The sequence below is a fragment of the Lissotriton vulgaris genome, chromosome 2_1 (assembly GCF_964263255.1).
Source record: "Lissotriton vulgaris chromosome 2_1, aLisVul1.2, whole genome shotgun sequence".
Taxonomy (NCBI): Eukaryota; Metazoa; Chordata; class Amphibia; order Caudata; family Salamandridae; genus Lissotriton; species Lissotriton vulgaris.
Genome location: NC_141687.1, coordinates 1,402,471,229 through 1,402,490,144, shown reverse-complemented (window position 1 = coordinate 1,402,490,144; position 18,916 = coordinate 1,402,471,229). Strand labels below are relative to the sequence as shown.

Below are 18,916 nucleotides of genomic sequence, written 5' to 3'. Positions count from 1 at the left end.
CTCCCGTTACGCTACCGGTGAGCTACCCGGTTCGCATACCGGGAAGCGCTTCTACCGCGAAAAATCGTTTTTTTTTATTTGCCCCACGGGACCCTTTAATAACCCCCACATCATTCCTAGGGGGTCAGGAGGGGTCTACCTTGCCCCCTTTCATTAAATTCCCCCTTCGTTTTTCTCCACCTCTTGTCTCTCGATCCTACCGAGAGACAAGATGGCGGCCGGTCCGGACTGTTTGGAATGTTGACAGACACCAGAGAGCCAATCAGCTTCGCTTCGCGAAGTTCCGTTACGCATCAGGTACGCGAACCGGAGCGCTAACCGGAGCACTGTCACAGATATATCTGTTTTTTAAAACGTTCATTTCTCAAAATCCACTGGAGCACATATATTGAGACATAGCAAAGGCACGTCGGGCAAACCATATCTACAATTTTGCCAAGTTTCGTGTAAATCCATTCAGCCGTTTGAGCTAAAAGTGATTCCAACTGCCCAATGGAAAAATGAATTGGAAAAACACGTTTTGGGACCCCCCTTTTTTCTCAGTCCCCCCTTGACGAAACCCCCCCAAATTTTCAGGGGCTGCTCAGAAACAAAATGTGCCATTTTCTTGAACATTTCAGCCAATTCCGTCCACAAACGCCAAAGTTATTCGACATAGAATTTTCAGAAATCCCATAGGAAAAATATCCTAACTATATATACCTACTGGCGACCGCCAGTAGGTAATATATATATATATATATATATATATATATTACCTACTGGCGGTCGCCAGTAGGTAGTTATAGTTAGGATTTTTTTCAATGTTAAATCTCAAAATTCTATTTGGAATAACTTTGGCGCCGGTTCACGAATCTGCCTGAAAATTTCCTCAAAATGGCCTCACGGCGTTCCGGTCCTTCCCTGAAAGTTTGTGGGGTATTCGTCAAGCGGGGGCCGAGATAAAAGGGGGGTCCCAAAACGCGTTTTCCCCATGTTAATTTCCATAGGGCGGTCGATTTCACTTTTAGCCCGAACGGCTGAATGGATTTCCACCAAACTTGGTAAAATTGTAGGGACTGGTAGCCCGATGTGCCTTTGCTATGTCTCAAGATATGTGCTCCAGTGGATTTTGAGTAATTGAGGTTCAAAAAAATATATATATCTATAGCCGCGCTCCGGTACGCGCACTGGTACGCGCACCGGGCGCGCCACGCGACTTGCGCGCAGAAAGCTGATTGGCTCTGGGGTGTCTGTAAACAATCTAAACAGTCCGGAGCGGCCGCCATCTTGTGTCTCAGTAGGATCGAGACACGAGAGGTGGCCAAAACAAAGGGGGAAATGACCATAAGGGGGCAGAGTAGACCCCCCTTGACCCCCTAGGTTTGATGTGGGGGCCATAAAAGGGCCCCGCGGGCAAAAAAAAAAGAATTTATTTTTGATTTTCGCGGGGGGAGCGCCCGGTACGCGCACCGGGGAGCGTACCGGGGAGCATACCATGGGGAAAAAGAATGACAGTTTTTAAAGTAGCTTTTAAAAAAAAAAATGTTTTGTTGTTTTTTTATACATACACATACATATATATATAAATGCATATGCATATATATATGCATATATGTGTATATGTGTGCATGTAGAGAGCGGTAGAGAGGTAGAGGTGTAGAGGTAGAGAGGTAGCGGTAGAGAGGTAGAGATTAGTAGAGAGAGAAGAAGAGAGAGGTAGAGAGGTAGAGAGTAGAGAGTGAGCAATAGTGGTAGAGTGAGTAAGTAGTGAGTGGTAGAGAGCAGTAGAGAGAGTAGCAGAGAGTGAGTAGTAGAGAGTAGTAGAGTGAATAGTAGAGTGAGTAGTAGAGAGAAGTAGAGAGTGAGTAGTAGAGAGTGAGTAGTAGAGAGTAGTACAGAGTAAGTAGTAGAGTGAGTAGTAGAGAGCAGTAGAGAGTGAGTAGTAGAGAGTAGTAAAGAGTGAGTAGTAGAGAGTAGTAGAGAGTGAGTAGTAGAGAGTGAGTAGTAGAGAGTAGTAGAGAATGAGTAGCAGAGAGAATAGTAGTGAGTAGTAGAGAGTGAGTAGTAGAGTGAGTAGTAGAGACTAGTAGAGAGAGACTAGTAGAGAGAGAGTAGTAGAGAGTGAGTAGTAGAGAGTGAGTAGTAGAGGGAGAGTAGTAGAGAGTGAGTAGTAGAGAGTAGTAGAGAGTGAAAAGTAGAGAGTGAGTAGTAGAGAGTAGTAGTGAGTAGTAAAGTGTGAGTAGTAGAGAGAGAGTAGTAGAGAGTGAGTAGTAGAGAGTAGTAGATAGTGAGTAGTAGGGAGTAGTGAGTAGCGAGTAGTAGGGAGTGAGTAGTAGAGAGAGAGTAGTAGTGAGTAGTAGAGTAGTAGAGAATGAGTAGTAGAGAATGAGTATTTGAGAGTAGTGGAGTCGGAGAGAGTAAGTAGTAGAGAGTAGTGGAGAATATTCCAAAGTTTGGCACAGCACCACTTTCACAATGAGCCCAATCAAATCATATCACTTAGAGTCCTTATTGAAGCGCTGAATCTTGGTGTATATTCAAATGCTTTTATTTCCTTAAGTTTATGTACCACAGCCAGCCGAAACGTTTCGTTCTGTACAACAGAACTTCTTCAGGGCGTTCTTATTTCCTTCAAGTTATGTCGGTATCCTGTTGTCATATAACTAGATATTTCTTCCAAATGTTAGACGAGACATAAGTATATTCTTATTCAAAGTGACTAGGTATCAATTTTACCCACACAATTCGGGCAGACTTGAGTAATTTATAGCATCCTCAAAGTCAGTCTTTCAAAAATTCCAAAGTATGGGACATGATAATCCAAATCCAAATGTTTCTCAAGAAAAGTCATTTACAATCGTTCGGAATATCGGTGTTTGGGCAGATATGATCCAGGGACCCCCAGTATGCAAGGGGAATTAGTCCCCCCCTCTGCAAACGCGCCAGTGGCCTGCATTGCAGAGAGGTGTAACAAGGGTGTGGCCTCATTACACTTCTCTGCAATGCAGCTCCCTCGCGCATACTGGAGGCTCCTGGTGGACTAGTTGACCCCAGGGACCCCCAGAATGCAAGGGGAATTAGTTCCCCCTCTGCAAACACGGCAGTGGGCTGCGTTGCAGAGAGGTGTAACAAGGGGCATAGTCTCATTACACCTCTGCAATGCAGCCCCTGGCGCATACTGGAGGTTCCAGGTGGGCTAATTGGCCCTCAGGGGCCCCCAGTATGCAAGGGGAATTAGTTCCCCCCTCTTCAAACATGCACGGGGGCTGCGTTGCAGAGAGGTATAAAAAGGGTTGTGGCTTCATTACACCTCTCTGCAATGCAGTCCCCTTGCGCATACTGGAGATTCCTGGTGGGCTTTCAGGTCTTATATAGTTAGGAATTAGCATTAAAAAAACCTTTGAAATTCACTGAAAAAACCATAGGTTTCACACCAGTTATAGTTAGGAATTAGCATTTAAAAAACCTTTGAAATTCACTGAAAAAACCATAGGTTTCACACCAGTTATAGTTAGGAATTGGCATTTAAAAAACCTATTAAATTCACTGACAAAACCATAGGTTTCACACCAGTTATAGTTAGCTGGAAATGTTACTGACATAAAACCATTGAAATTCCCACGTTATAGTTAGTTGGACTCACTATAACTTGCGCGCCTGCAATGCACTGCTGATGACGTCACATATTACATCACTCATGACATGGTCAGTGACATCACTCATGACATCACTGATGACACCATCCTTGTGACAGAGTGACAGACCTAATTTCAGTGTAATGTAACGCTTGAAACACATATTCAAAAATAGAAACAAACATTTTCAAAAAAATGGAGATACCCAAACCAGTAACAACAACCAATTCAGTAATTCCACCATCTATATACACATCCACTCATTCACCAACAGTTCTATATAGTCACTCATATATATACTCACTCATCATATGTAGTGATACACCTATACATCCTGTTACACATCAGCAGTCATCCAAAAGTTACTCACACACATACTCACACATGCAAATAAACTATTGAACATCCATTTATTTGCATATACATTTATACACACACTACCACCTTACTTCTAAGGAAACTTACACATACTTACTCTCTTAAACAATCACTTATAGAAACACATACTTATTTAAACAGGAACTCCTACAATCTCTCACTCTCACATATACTCACTTATATACATCAATACTCACATATACTAGATTAAAACATATGTCATTCCTAATGAAGACACTAGTGAGACAGTCATTCACTCACTAGCACACACATATACACACTCATCCACCCATACAGTCCTGCACATATGCTGTCTTCAAAACACATACAAACAGTGAGTCAGTCACCAACCCCTGCAGCCACTTGTACACAAAGAGAAACACTGATACAAACATTTAAATATTTAAACAATACTCGCTAATATATGTATTCACTAAGATACACTTATTAAGCCAGTTAACCAACCAATTTTTTTAAAAAAACATCCATTTACACATTTATTTAAACATTTATTCTTCCATCGACCTTTACAAATACATATAAAACAAATTTATTTTTCAGAAAGACACACATTCACTGGATGGTGTCATCAGTGATGTCATGAGTGATGTCACTGAATATGTCATGAGTGATGTAATATGTGACGTCATCAGCAGTGCATTGCAGGCACGCAAGTTATAGTGAGTCCAACTAACTATAACGTGGGAATTTCAATGGTTTTATGTCAGTAAAATTTCCAGCTAACTATAACTGGTGTGAAACCTATGGTTTTGTCAGTGAATTTAATAGGTTTTTTAAATGCTAATTCCTAACTATAACTGGTGTGAAACCTATGTTTTTTTCAGTGAATATATATATATATATATATATATATATAGCTTTGCAGAATGATGAAAACGGGGAATAATGAATCATAGCTGAACATAAAGTTCTTCATTGCAGTTAAGGCCTCTCAGTTGTTTACTATTGAACGCTAAGATATCTTTAGATTCCAGAATCCTCAACTGTTTCTTCTTGTTGCCACCCCATATATCCTAAGACATCTGATCAATCATGCTATATTTCAGACCTCTCTCTTCTCCTTCATGTGCCATGTGAACGTGTCTAGCTACAGGGTATGTAGTATCACTATTCATAATGGGTCTTAGTTGTTGTACAATTCTCTTATGTACCTGTAAGATAGTATGGCCTCATATATCTTGGGGCAAGGACAACTTAGTATTTATACCACATATTCACTTTTGCAATTGGAAAATACTTTGATTTTCTGTTTGTTCTGTCCCGTGATCACCATTTCTTTAATGTTTTTTTCAGTTTTTACATGCTTTACGTTTGTTAGATTTAACAAAGCCATCCCTTGGTTTCAACTAAGTTTGATTTTCCTTTCCAGCTCTATCATCACTTCTAGCTAATGTATCTTCCATGGACCTAGCTCTTCCAAACATAATTTGTAATCTCAAGGATATGGCACCTCCTATCATAGAATCAAGCCTGACAAGATGCCAATGTCTTCTCAATATGGATCTTACCTTCTAATGGCTCATATGAAAAGTGGTGATAAATCTACAATTATTGCCTACATACTACTTCTTTTTTATATGTTTAAATAAGACATCTTCCCACGTGATCTTATGAACCTTGCTCTAGGCTGCTTCTAGGGTAGACCTACTATACCCTCTAGTCTCTAATCTACTAATGGTCTCCTTCGCCATTTTCTTGTATTGTTCTTCTGAACTTCAGATCCTTTTAGCTCTCAAGAATTCTCCATAAGTATATTCTTCTTAAGATCAATAAGGTCAAAGCTGCATGCATGTAAAGTGTTTTGCCTTCACTTGGTTTTCTAAATAACAAAGAACTTACCTCATCTTGCTTTACAGCTAGTTTGACAGCATTCTTTCTTCTTCTCCCAACAGATTCCCACTGGCTTCCCCAACATTCCTCAGTAACTATGGCATTGGAGCATCACTGGTTGAACACCAGGTCAGTAATATTCTAAGAGCAAGACACAACACAGCTCCCTTCTATGGAAATTAAAGATCAACCCACCACAATAATATATAAAACTGGGCAAGAGAATATAAGTCCAAATATAAAGAAATTTAAAACCAAAACAGAGGAAAATGAGAATACAAATAAATACATGTATGCTTTGAAACCCATTCTACATAATACAAATAAGGAAAACACTTTAAAACTCATTCTATACTTCTATAAAATGCCAGATTGCAATAGATACAACACTGGTTTGAGATTGAAAAAAAAATGCAGCTCTGGTGTACATCTCTACCACTTATGACTCAAGTCATAATCCATCAGGTAGGAAGGTGCTTTCCTCAAACAGAGACTAAAATTATTCACTTCAGCACCATCATTGTCCTCATCACCAGGTATGTTTAAATTCTCACCATTCCTCCTTCTTCCATCACACCATGCCAACCTGGACATACTCCACACCCTGCCATCACACTATCTAACCACGTTTTTCTTCACATAAGCAATGTGTTTTGGATCTTGTATTTAGATTTCCCCATGTCTCTTTATAAACACATAAGCACTCACTGGTCAATCCTGCTTACCCAGCCTGATGTCTCTCCACCACAACAGAATCCACCACCTTTATCCACTCCTCAAACTTAAACCAGGATGGATTGTGTTTCGATCCGACAAGTCTTCCCTTCAGACACTGGAAAAGTGAAAGCTTGGTCCAGCACAGTGCGTAAGTGTATAATGTCCAGCTCTTCAAAAAACTCCTTCATCTTACTAGAGAACAATTGATCTCCATTGTCAGTAACAATGGATTTGTGGATTCCTTCTGAAGCAAACACATATCTTTAAAATTCCATCACACTTCTGTTCATCACGGTACTCACACAAAATTTCAATGTGTAGTCAACTAGCACTGGGACAAACCTGTGTCCTTGCAGCAACAGGTCAAAAGGACGAACAATGTCCAGCTACAAATTAACCCAGGGTTCCTCCGGAACAAACTACTGTTGACAATGGTGTATTCCTGGTTACCTTAGATTTGTAATTTGCCGCGCCAAGTATGCAATCTCTCACCACACTTTCCAACTGGTTATGCAATCTCGGCCACCAGTACCGCTCCCTAACTATCACCGCTGTCAAATTCTTTCCTAAATGTACCTCATGGGCAAGAGTCACAATTTTGTCCTACAATCCAACCTGAGGATTCATCAGTTTCCATCCTCAATACATAGCTATTCACAGACATTCCAAAGTGCCCTCACTACTGCTGCAAGATCCCTGAAATGTGACTATCCTGACACCACTAGATGTTTTAACAGTTCCCTAACCTCATCTTTGGCAGCTCCACAGTTCACTCAACTTTACCAATTGTCGATTCCTTAACCCACATAACAAAGTTCACCGCAGATTCCTCCCTGTCGAGCTTACTGGTAAGCTACTTTGATAAACAATCTGAAGGAACATTCTTAACCACTGGAAGACACTTGACTTAAAAATTAAACTTAATCAAATCTTCTATCCACCTTTTTATTAGTGGGTAGGTGTTGTCCACATTCCTGCACCCCAATAGCTGTACTAGGGTTCTCTGATCCTTCCTAAGTACAAATGCTCGACCTCACAACAAAAACTTGCAGTTAGGTATTGAACAGGTGCAGGCTAGCTCCTCATGCTCAATTACTGAGTATCTTTACTCAGCCCCCTTGAGAGAGCGCAAGGCGAGAGCCATAACCTTTTCTTCACCTGGGACACTACTGGAACTAGTTCTTTTAAACTCACGTCAGTTGTTAGAAAAGTTTTCTTTGTAAAATCAAAATGACCACGGGTTAGTATTTAGGCAATTTCATTCTTTATGATCTTGAAAGTCCTCTCAGCTTCATCAGTCCTCTCAATCGGTTCTCACTTCTTAAGTTGTAACCTGATGGGCTGCACAGCACTGGCAAACTTCCTGGCAAACTTAGACTAATACTCTACAAATGCTAAAAAATTACTTGATTCGTTTTTGTTGGAAGGAGATGATGCCTTCATGATGGAATCTGCCAATTCAATTTTAGGACTTATTCCTTCTCCAGATACAAATTGACTGGGGTATGCAACTGACCCTACCCCAAACTTACACTTCTCCTTCTTCAAGGTAAGGCCTCTGTCTTTCAATCTGGTCAATACATGCCTCAAAACATCCTCATGCTCTTGCCTATCTTTCCCATACACCAGGATATTATCTTTGAAATACATCATGGACTCGATGCCCTTCAACACCAACTAAATCAGCCTGTGGAAGCATGCTGCTGCTGCGGCTAATTCAAATGGTAATCTCTTAAATCTATATACTCACAAAGGGGTGACAAAAGAAGTGAGGGCTCTGGAACCTTAATGCAGCATACAAATCCATCAGACTAAACACTGTAGCCCTTTTAAGAGTGATCACAGCCTCCATGGTCAACACACATCTGGATCTTGGCCCCATTGTCTTTCAGTGAAAAACACTAAATTCCCCTGGATCGGTAGGAACATACACTTTTACGCTTTCTCTTCCAACAGTCAGCTAGTTCATTCCCATTACCTTCCCATCATTCCTCTAGAGCATTGGCTTTTTTTGGGACCCCCCATAGTTAATATAGAGCAAAACAACAGACCCCTCAAATTCAGATGTAGCGCTTACAAATATATAATTTTATTAAAACAACCAATATGGACAGTTAAAAAAGGGGGCAGCTCTCTATGCAATAGAGTTGGCAGACATTCAGACCCTTTCAAGACAATAATTAAAAACACATTACAGTAATTAGTCACATCCAATTCAATACAATACAATCACATGTAAATCAATACAGTTAAGAACATCAGTATGAATCTACACAATGAAACCCATCGGACACAGGTTTGTATTCTATTGTCTAGATAGATCCAACTATTTTATATTGAAGAGGGAAACCTGGTGAGAGCGCTACTCTCATCCAAGGAATTCCTCCAGGTTAGATTCTTAAAGCAAATTGTGTCAAAGCTTTTCGGTGGTTATAAACAAAGATATGGAGAACCACCTTCTTCAGGACTCAACATTTTTAGGATTTACTCCTCCATCAAGGAAAACGAAGTATATCACTTTGTCAACGTGGCCAACAATTTGGCCTCCGCTTTCACTCTCTTAATGCTGTTAAAACTTGTATTAAAATGGTTTCTCTGTCACAGTTTTTTTTAACAGAAAACTAAATTGGGTATTGAAGCCTCAAGAAGTCATCACGCCGCATAAATGTTCCTTCGTGCAGCGGAAATTCGATGCTCCAAACTCATATGTATTGGAGAAATAGCCAATTGTAGTCTCTCACATTTCGATTGTTCGGCCCTCCACCAAAACGTTTCACGGGGTTGTCAACATTTTTTTAAAAATGTATCCGCATGTTACGGGAGACTCTCTTTTATCGGGTCTTCCTATTTATATTCGTCCACCTCAAAAGGTCAGATAAAAACATACACTATAGATTTATTCAGTTTGCTTTTATTATGTCTTTCGGGCAAGAACTGCCTTGACCAACCATTCTGAGGACTTTATTTCCTCAATGACCTCCATTTGCAAAAATGTGTTCACTTCCTCCTTTGAGGGCCTAATCATAAGAGTGGGCACCTTCCTTGCCCTGTCCATCACTGGCTTAGTGTTGTTTTACTAAGATAATTTTGTGTGTCTAATCCTTTGGGAAGGCCTAATCGATACTTGAATACTTCAGGAAATTCATTCACCAAGCTAATGTCTTCCCCAATGGTGGCTACCATCATGACCTGATTGGAAGAATTGGGGTTCAAAACAATTCTCAAATCTCTTTGATGCCTCCCCCCGAACAAGTTGTCTCCCCTCTTGGCCACGTATATTTTTCCCACTGTCTCCCTTTGAAATGTATCACCATCATTATGTATCTCATGAGACCTATCTTCATTTCTCTGTATCCTTCCAGACTAATGTCAGGAGGTAGTAATGCAATGCCACTCATCCCATAAACTGTATCCCAGATTTTGTCCCCCCCCCAATGTGAAAGGAGACACAAAACTGGGAGGTTTTTCACACCTATTTCAACTTCACACTCTGTCATCGTTATATGGACACTGTCAACTGTATCATCCACTTGCTTGACGTGTGTGGAGGAAGACACTGTATGCAAAATCACATTCTGACTCTCTTTAGGCACATTGAGCATCTTGTGTACTTTTGTACTCTTGCAGCCCCAGGCTAAGTGCCCTTCTTCCCACAATTGTGACACAAAGCATTCCGTCGTCAAGAAGGAGGGAGGAAGATCAGTTGATCAGACGGGCACCAATTACCACCCAGGGGGAGGGTGGAAGGTCCAGTACCAGCGTGTGCCCGTGTAGAATACACGTTACAACAAGAGGGGGTTGCTGAACTGTTCCTAAAGAGCATTAAAGGAGATTAAACAGATTGGCTTGACCGGAGGTGTGTATGTTACACCGTTGGGCATCCATTTTGTTGGACGTGTTTGCCTCACACACCCCGAGGGATGTCATGCTTCATCATAGGCGTTGCTCCTCGTCGGGGAGGCGGTGCAATCCCCGACGGGCTCACCTCAGAGAGGGGCTCTTTGGCGGAGATCTTTTTGTCCAACTGCCTATTGGTGAAGTGCGGGTATGTGGGTCAGGGCAATCAGTATCCTGAAGAGAAGGAGTGATTTAAAATGTAGCAGGGGGTGCCGGAAAACCACTTTATTCTGGGGGTCCCCCTACTGCAGTTAAAAGGCGAAATTAGCTCGTTGGGTGACGGCAGATTAGGTAGCGTAACCCAAAACGAGACTAAAGTGAGGGTTGGTCAACATGTTTCTCGCATGGGAAGTTCCCGCGATTCGTCAGGACCTAGTGAAGGTGAAATTTAAAAAAAGGAGAATTAAAAGAAACCATGCTAGTGTCATGTGTCTCGTGTGGTTTACCTCAGGGGATAATCCTATGCCTGAATAATAGAGAAAAAGGAACATGGTTAAACAGATGTCACGTTCTCTAGCAAAGGTATCAACGGTAACAGCCAATACAACAACAAGGTGCAGTGAATTAGCGGTAGTGTGTGGAATATCACACGACCAAAAACATGCCAGTGTTGTCGTCGGGTGCAGTGTATAGTGAACACTCTTACACACTATGTGCGTGACTAGTGTGTAGTGAATTAAAAACCAGTGTAATGAAAAACGCAGCCCTCTCCTTCACCTCCTCCCACTCCCCTACCTTTGGGGCTTTCTGAAATGATTTATGAATGCATTATCAAGTGTTTGACAATGGGTATTGGAAAATAAATATCAATACCCCTCTATAGTAGTTCTGAATTTTTGTCTATAGAGCTGATAAAGCATAAACTAGTTCTGTTTGTGGTGTATGTTGCACATAACACTTTTTCTTGCGGGGACCCCCCCTACACATACCATATAACGCCCAGGTCCCCGCGACTGCATGGGTTCAACCCCCCTTTTATGTAATTTCCCTACATTGGGACTCACATTGCTTGATCCAGCAACTTCACCACCCATTGTTTTCCAAGGAATGTTACTTTGATTGCTATCAGGCACCTTGTCAACTGCGCCTTGTCAACACCCACCTTGACAGAAAATGTAGACACTCTGTACACCAAGCGATGAGTGTTACCACACATTTCTTAACCCAACCAGACGTAAACAAAAAGAATTTCCTTTCTGTGCAAATCAATACTGTCAGACTCTCGACCTTATCAAAACATTTGAAATGGAACCTGAAATATATACCTCAAACACAAAACTATTAAAATATCTGTTTCGATTTTATTAAAAACTGGCATTAAATGCCAAGAAATGTCATGATCATTTTACATATACAGTACAAAATACGAAGTTACATTTGTTTTCCATATTACATAGAATACACGATATACACATAAGTTGATACAATAGTCCTTTTGTCGACGCGTTTCGGTGTCTTGATCTTTTTGTAAACACCTTCTTCAGGACAGGTACATACAGACTAAAACATTTCAAATCTGCAAACAAATACATACAGTTAATATCACTCAGAGGTTATATATTTCTCCTATATTTAATCTAGGTTTTAGGTAGATTTGTTAAGGTCAATTAGGTCTTACTTAAAAAGGTTATATCTTTATGGCTCTTCTTGTTATCCTTAGACTCAAACCAATTCTTCTTTTAAATTATTCGACGGGGCATGGACCTGTATAAGAAAGGACGGTATGGATACCAATCTCAGTGACGATCTTTAATATGCATGAGTACCCCTCAGAGTGTTCTATTCATTAATGAGCAGTTTAGGGGCTAATTACATGTTTTTGTCACACAGGATTTATTACACGGAGTTCGGGTCATCAATCTGAAATATGGATGATCCTGGAGTTTTCAATTCTCCTTTGACTCTTATTGCCCGGATGTTTACTTTCCCGGTTTTACCACCATGCAGTTTTGGACTTGCTTCAGTGGAACTTTTTCTATAAATGGAGTTACACGAATGTTATTTCCCACTCTTTAATTAATGTGGGGTGCACATTTTTTTTAGTACAATTACGGTCTATTTCGTACATTCATTTCTGTCAGGCTCACATATAAAACGTATTCATTTCTTCTAATTCTATATTAATTTTTCTTCCTCGTTACAAGCCAATTATATATTTAGCAGATTATGATCTTGCTCAGTGTCTATTTATAGAGATTATCTTCATGCGCAGTTATAAACTCGCTGTCTACATGCTGTTATACTCCTTTATTTACATGTAGAGTATGTGCACATTGGTTGCGTAGTTATAAACTCGCTGTCTACATGCTGTTATACTCTTTTATTTACATGTAGAGTTTGTGCACATCGGTTGAGTATTCAGCCCCAAGGTGGTATTATCCAGAGGGATGGTCCTAAAGTTTATGGATATTCAGTTCAACTAAGACCCACCACAGTGATATTATTACGAGGGGTGTAGCGCTAAGTCCCTAATTTTTTTTTAGAAAAGCCTTAGTAGGTAAACACACGTTAAGCTTGACTTAACCTACGGCCCAATATCAGGTAGTGCTACAGCGTTTTCCTTACCTGGCGTTTGATGACACACCGTCCTGTTCGGCCTCTCAATCGAGTGCCGAAGGACTGTGGCCACGCCTTTATATACCATCCACCCAAATTTTTAAATGGGTAAATTGCCTTAATTGAACGCTAATTAGTTGCGCGTTACCGTCATGGGAATAACCTCGTGGTCGGAAGAGGATTCATCCGAACGCCATTTTTGTAGTTTTTAATCGGTTAGCGTCATGGTATCCATGGTAACCACAACGGTCTTGTGACTGGAAACACCATTGGTTACTTTCAGCGCCATTATTGTAGTTTTATTTACACATGGATATTCGTAAGACCTCCGCTACCTGTGCCTCCTCTTAATCTTAGTACAAAAATAGGCGCCATCTAGGTAGATTATTTTAACCAAAAAACGGCCGTATCCTCATGTCTGTAGCCGGCGTCCGTGAGTGCGCTATTTGTAATTTCTTTGTACTTAATCTATATTACTACACGACTTCCTAGTATACAGTTTTTCTCATTTTTCTTCAATTTCTTACCCGGGGATACAATATTACTATGTCCAATACGAAAAATTGTTGTATATAACAATCAAATGTCATTAAACACAATGCACTTTGCAACATTACTTATGACATATCGCTCGCTATGCAGGTTTTATCTCCCATTTTTCTCCATAAAAAACACATTTTGGTTCTTTAACCAGATATAAACAATGTATTGTTTCTATTTATCAGAGAGTCTTTTTTTATATATAAAAATACAAACAAAACACATCAGTTTCAAGTTCATAGCATGGACATATTCTCAAACCCTATGCATATTGTATTTATAATAGTTTTTTAATTCAAAAAAGACGGTATCAGTTTCAGGTAAATAGCCCAGACCTATTTCCTAAGCCCTGCACACATAACATTTATCACAAGATCAGATGTCCATTGGCCTACTTCCTTTCTATACATTCTACTTTAGTACATTACATTCTCATGTATATATATATCTATACTGGATTAGCATTTTTAGCATAGTTGTATTATCAGCCATGTTGTTAAACATTACACATTTGTTGTTAACCACATGTATATATTGATGTAATCTATAGTTTAGCCAATCTGATAGCTAGACTCGAGACACAAACATAGTTCGCAGACTATACATGAGAATGTAAGGTACTAAAGTAGAATGTATAGAAAGGAAGTAGGCCAATGGACATCTGATCTTGTGATAAATGTTATTTGTGCAGGGCTTAGGAAATAGGTCTGGGCTATTTACCTGAAACTGATACCGTCTTTTTTTAATTAAAAAACTATTATAAATACAATATGCATAGGGTTTGAGAATATGTCCATGCTATGAACTTGAAACTGATGTGTTTTGTTTGTATTTTTATATATAAAAAAAAGACTCTGATAAATAGAAACAATACATTGTTTATATCTGGTTAAAGAACCAAAATGTGGTTTTTATGGAGAAAAACGGGAGATAAAACCTGCATAGCGAGCGATATGTCATAAGTAATATTGCAAAGTGCATTGTGTTTAATGACATTTGATTGTTATATACCACAATTTTTCGTATTGGAACATAGTAATATTGTATCCCCGGGTAAGAAATTGAAGAAAAATGAGAAAAACTGTATACTAGGAAGTCGTGTAGTAATATAGATTAAGTACAAAGAAATTACAAATAGCGCACTCACGGACGCCGGCTACAGACATGAGGATACGGCCGTTTTTTGGTTAACATAATCTACCTAGATGGCGCCTATTTTTGTACTAAGATTAAGAGGAGGCACAGGTAGCGGAGGTCTTACGAATATCCATGTGAAAAATAAAACTACAATAATGGCGCTGAAAGTAACCAATGGTGTTTCCGGTCACGAGACCGTTGTGGTTACCATGGATACCATGACGCTAACCGATTAAAAACTACGAAAATAGAGTTCGGATGAATCCTCTTCCGACCACGAGGTTATTCCCGTGACGGTAACGCACAACTAATTAGCGTTCAATTAAGGCAATTTACCTATTTAAAAATTTGGGTGGATGGTATATAAAGGCGTGGCCACAGTCCTTCGGCACTCGATTGAGAAAACGGTAGGAGGCCGAACAGGACGGTGTGTCATCAAACGCCAGGTAAGGAAAACGCTGTAGCACTATATGATATTGGGCCGTAGGTTAAGCCAAGCTTAACGTGTGTTTACCTACTAAGGCTTTTCTAAAAAAATTAGGGACTTAGCGCTACATCCCTCGTAATAATATCACTGTGGTGGGTCTTAGTTGAACTGAATATCCATAAACTTTAGGACCATCCCTCTGGATAATACCACCATGGGGCTGAATACTCAACCGATGTGCACAAACTCTACATGTAAATAAAAGAGTATAACAGCATGTAGACAGCGAGTTTATAACCGCGCATGAAGATAATCTCTATAAATAGACACCGAGCAAGATCATAATCTGCTAAATATATAATTGGCTTGTAACGAGGAAGAAAAATTAATATAGAATTAGAAGAAATGAATACTTTTTATATGTGAGCCTGACAGAAATGAATGTACGAAATAGACCGTAATTGTACTAAAAAAATGTGCACCCCACATTAATTAAAGAGTGGGAAATAACTTTCGTGTAACTCCATTTATAGAAAAAGTTCCACTGAAGCAAGTCCAAAACTGCATGGTGGTAAAACCAGGAAAGTAAACATTCGGGCAATAAGAGTCAAAGGAGAATTGAAAACTCCAGGATCATCCATATTTCAGATTGATGACCCGAACTCCGTGTAATAAATCCTGTGTGACAAAAACATGTCAGTAGCCCCTAAACTGCTCATTAATGAATAGAACACTCTGAGGGGTACTCATGCATATTAAAGATCGTCACTGAGATTGGTATCCATACCGTCCTTTTTTATACAGGTCCAGCCCCGTCGAATAATTTAAAAGAAGAATTGGTTTGAGTCTAAGGATAACAAGAAGAACCATAAAGATATAAGCTTTTTAAGTAAAACCTTCTTGACCTTAACAAATCTACCTAAAACCTAGATTAAATATAGGAGAAATATATAACCTCTGAGTGATATTAACTGTATGTATTTGTTTGCAGATTTGAAATGTTTTAGTCTGTATGTACCTGTCCTGAAGAAGGTGTTTACAAAAAGATCAAGACACCGAAACGCGTCGACAAAAGGACTATTGTATCAACTTATGTGTATATCGTGTATTCTATGTAATATGGAGAAAAAAAAATTTACTTCGTATTTTTTACTGTATATGTAAAATGATCATGACATTTCTTGGCATTTAATGCCGGTTTTTAATAAAATCGAAACAGATATTTTAATAGTTTTGTGTTTGAGGTATATATTTCAGGTTCCATTTCAAATGTTTTGATAAGGTCGAGAGTCTGACAGTATTGATTTGCACAGAAAGGAAATTCTTTTTGTTTACATCTTGTACTTCCCAGTCCTTTCGGGCTTAAGGGAAACTCTCTCTTTTTGTAAAGATTAACCCAACCAGAAGCATGCGCACAAATATCTTAATAGCTTGTTTGAGTGAGGAATTCTTTGCTAACAGTCTCTCTTGCACTTTCGGGTCATTTGTGCATCATCCCTGATGAGGGAATCAGTCGATTCACCTACTTCACAGGTCCGTGCAAGATTATTTAGAGAAGCCACCTTAGTCTGAGACCTCATAAAAAACACATGCCTCTCCATCATCACAAAATATAGTGCAACCTACCACAGTGAGCACATAGGCTCGAGGGGGACTCTCTTCGTCGGACTGCTACCCCCGGTTGTTGCCTCAATCAATCAATCAATCAATCATAGCATTTGTATAGCGCACTACTCACCCGGAGGGTCTAAAGGCGCTTTGGGAGGGGGGGTCCGCTACTGCTCGAACAGCCAGGTCTTGAGCTGCTTCCTGAAGGCGAGGTGGTCTTGGGTCAGGCGGAGGTGGGTCGGGAGGGAGTTCCAGGTCTTGGAGGCCAGGTAGGAGAAGGACCTTCCTCCTGTTGTGGCTCTTCGGATGCGGGGGACGGCGGCGTGGGCGTGGCTGGTCGATCGAGGCTGGCGTGTGGGAGGATAGAAGTTGAGGCGGCTGTTGAGGTATCTCGGGCCTTAGTTGTGTAGGGCTTTGTGTGCGTGGGTGAGGAGCCGGAAGGTGATTCTCTTGTTGACCGGGAGCCAGTGCAGGTCTCTCAGGTGTCCGGAAATGTGGCTGTATCGGGGGATGTTGAGGATGGGTCTCACTGAGGCGTTCTGGATTCGCTGGAGTCTCTTCTGGAGCTTGGCGGTGGTTCCAGCGTAGAGGGCGTTGCCGTAGTCCAGTCAGCTGGTGACGAGGGCCTGGGTGACCATCTTCCTGGTCCCGGTGGGGATCCACCGGAAGATCTTATGTAGCATGCGCAGGATATTGAAGCAGGACGAGGAGACAGCGTTGATGGAGAGGGAGGAGTCCAGGATGAAGCCCAGGTTGCGTGCGTGGTCTGTCGGTTTGGGTGCGGTGCCCAGGGCGGGGGGCCACCAGGAGTCGTCCCAGGCGGAGGGCGAGGAGCCCAGGATGAGGACTTCCGTCTTGTCTGAGTTCAGTTTCAGGTGGCTGGTCATCATCCACTCGGCTACATCTTTCATCCCTTCGTGTAGGTTGGCTCTGGCGGTGGCGGGGTCGTTGGTGAGGGAGAGGATCAGCTGGGTGTCGTCGGCATAGGAGATGATGTTGAGGTTGTGTTGGCGTGCGATGGCCGCAAGGGGGCTCATGTAGACATTGAAGAGGGTGGGGCTGAGCGAGGAGCCCTGAGGAACGCCGCAGATGACTTTGGTGGCCTCTGATCTGAACGGGGGTAGGCGGACTCTCTGTGTCCTTCCAGCGAGGAAGGAGATGATCCACTCCAGTGCCTTCTCCTGGATTCCGACGTTGCTGAGGCGCTGCACTAGGGTGCGGAGGCAGGCAGTGTCGAATGCCGCGGAGAGGTCTAGGAGGATGAGGGCCGCTGTTTCTCCGTTGTCGAGCAGGGCTCAGATGTCATCGGTGGCTGTGATGAGGGCGGTCTCGGTGCTGTGGTTGGCCCGGAAGCCAGACTGTGAGAGGTCGAGGGATCCATTCATCTCGAGGAAGGCGGCAAGTTGCTTGTTGACGGTCTTCTCGATGACTTTGGCTGGTAACGGGAGGAGCGAGATGGGGCGGTAGTTTTTGAGTTCGGTGGGGTCCGCTGTTGGTTTCTTCAGTAGAGCGCTGAGTTTGGCGTGCTTCCAGCTCTCCGGGAAGGTGGCGGTGTCGAAGGAGGTGTTGATGATGTCCCGCAGGTGGGGTGCGATGACAGCGTCGGCCTTTTTGAAGACGTGGTGAGGGCAGGGGTTGGTAGGAGATCCGGAGTGGATGGAGTTCATCGTGCGGATGGTGTCTTCGGTGCTGATCGGGGTCCAAGCGCGGAGGGTGGTGGTGGGGGGCGTTGGTGCGGTCGTGGGGAGCGTTGGTTGAGTGCTCCTCCTGTAAAGATCAACTTGTGTGTATGAAATACCGTCGTCCAGGAGAATTCAGGGGTGCAACAGCAACTTAACTCCAAGCAAAGTTCTGCTGTAACAAACGTGCATCCTTACCGCCGGTGGCGCAGTATTACGGCTTCTCTGCTAACAATGCCTAAATTCTCCTCTTGCTCCACCAGTAAGTCAAGCTCGGCACTCTAATGCAGTGATGAAGTGCATTTTATTAAAGCATATGTGAAATGGAACAGACCTGCGTGTTTCAGCGGTACAACTGTCTTTGTCAAGATGTTAACCATCATTTGTGTTGTTTTTTATGAACAATATAAAAAGCATACTACTACTGTCACTAGAGAACAGGTTTATTATTCTCCATTATACATGACAAATGTAGTGACAGTAGTAGTATATTTTTTATGTTCATTTTT

At 41.5% G+C, this 18,916-nt stretch overlaps 1 long non-coding RNA gene across 1 annotated transcript in view; it reads left to right on the top strand.

Moving 5' to 3' along the window:
• The window catches only part of LOC147732658 (uncharacterized), a 322,497-nt gene that overhangs the window by 170,227 nt on the left and 133,354 nt on the right, over positions 1-18,916 (top strand). The window contains exon 2 of the long non-coding RNA XR_015308482.1: positions 5,909-5,975. This is a non-coding gene — a long non-coding RNA (uncharacterized LOC147732658). The remainder of the gene's footprint in view (positions 1-5,908; positions 5,976-18,916) is intronic.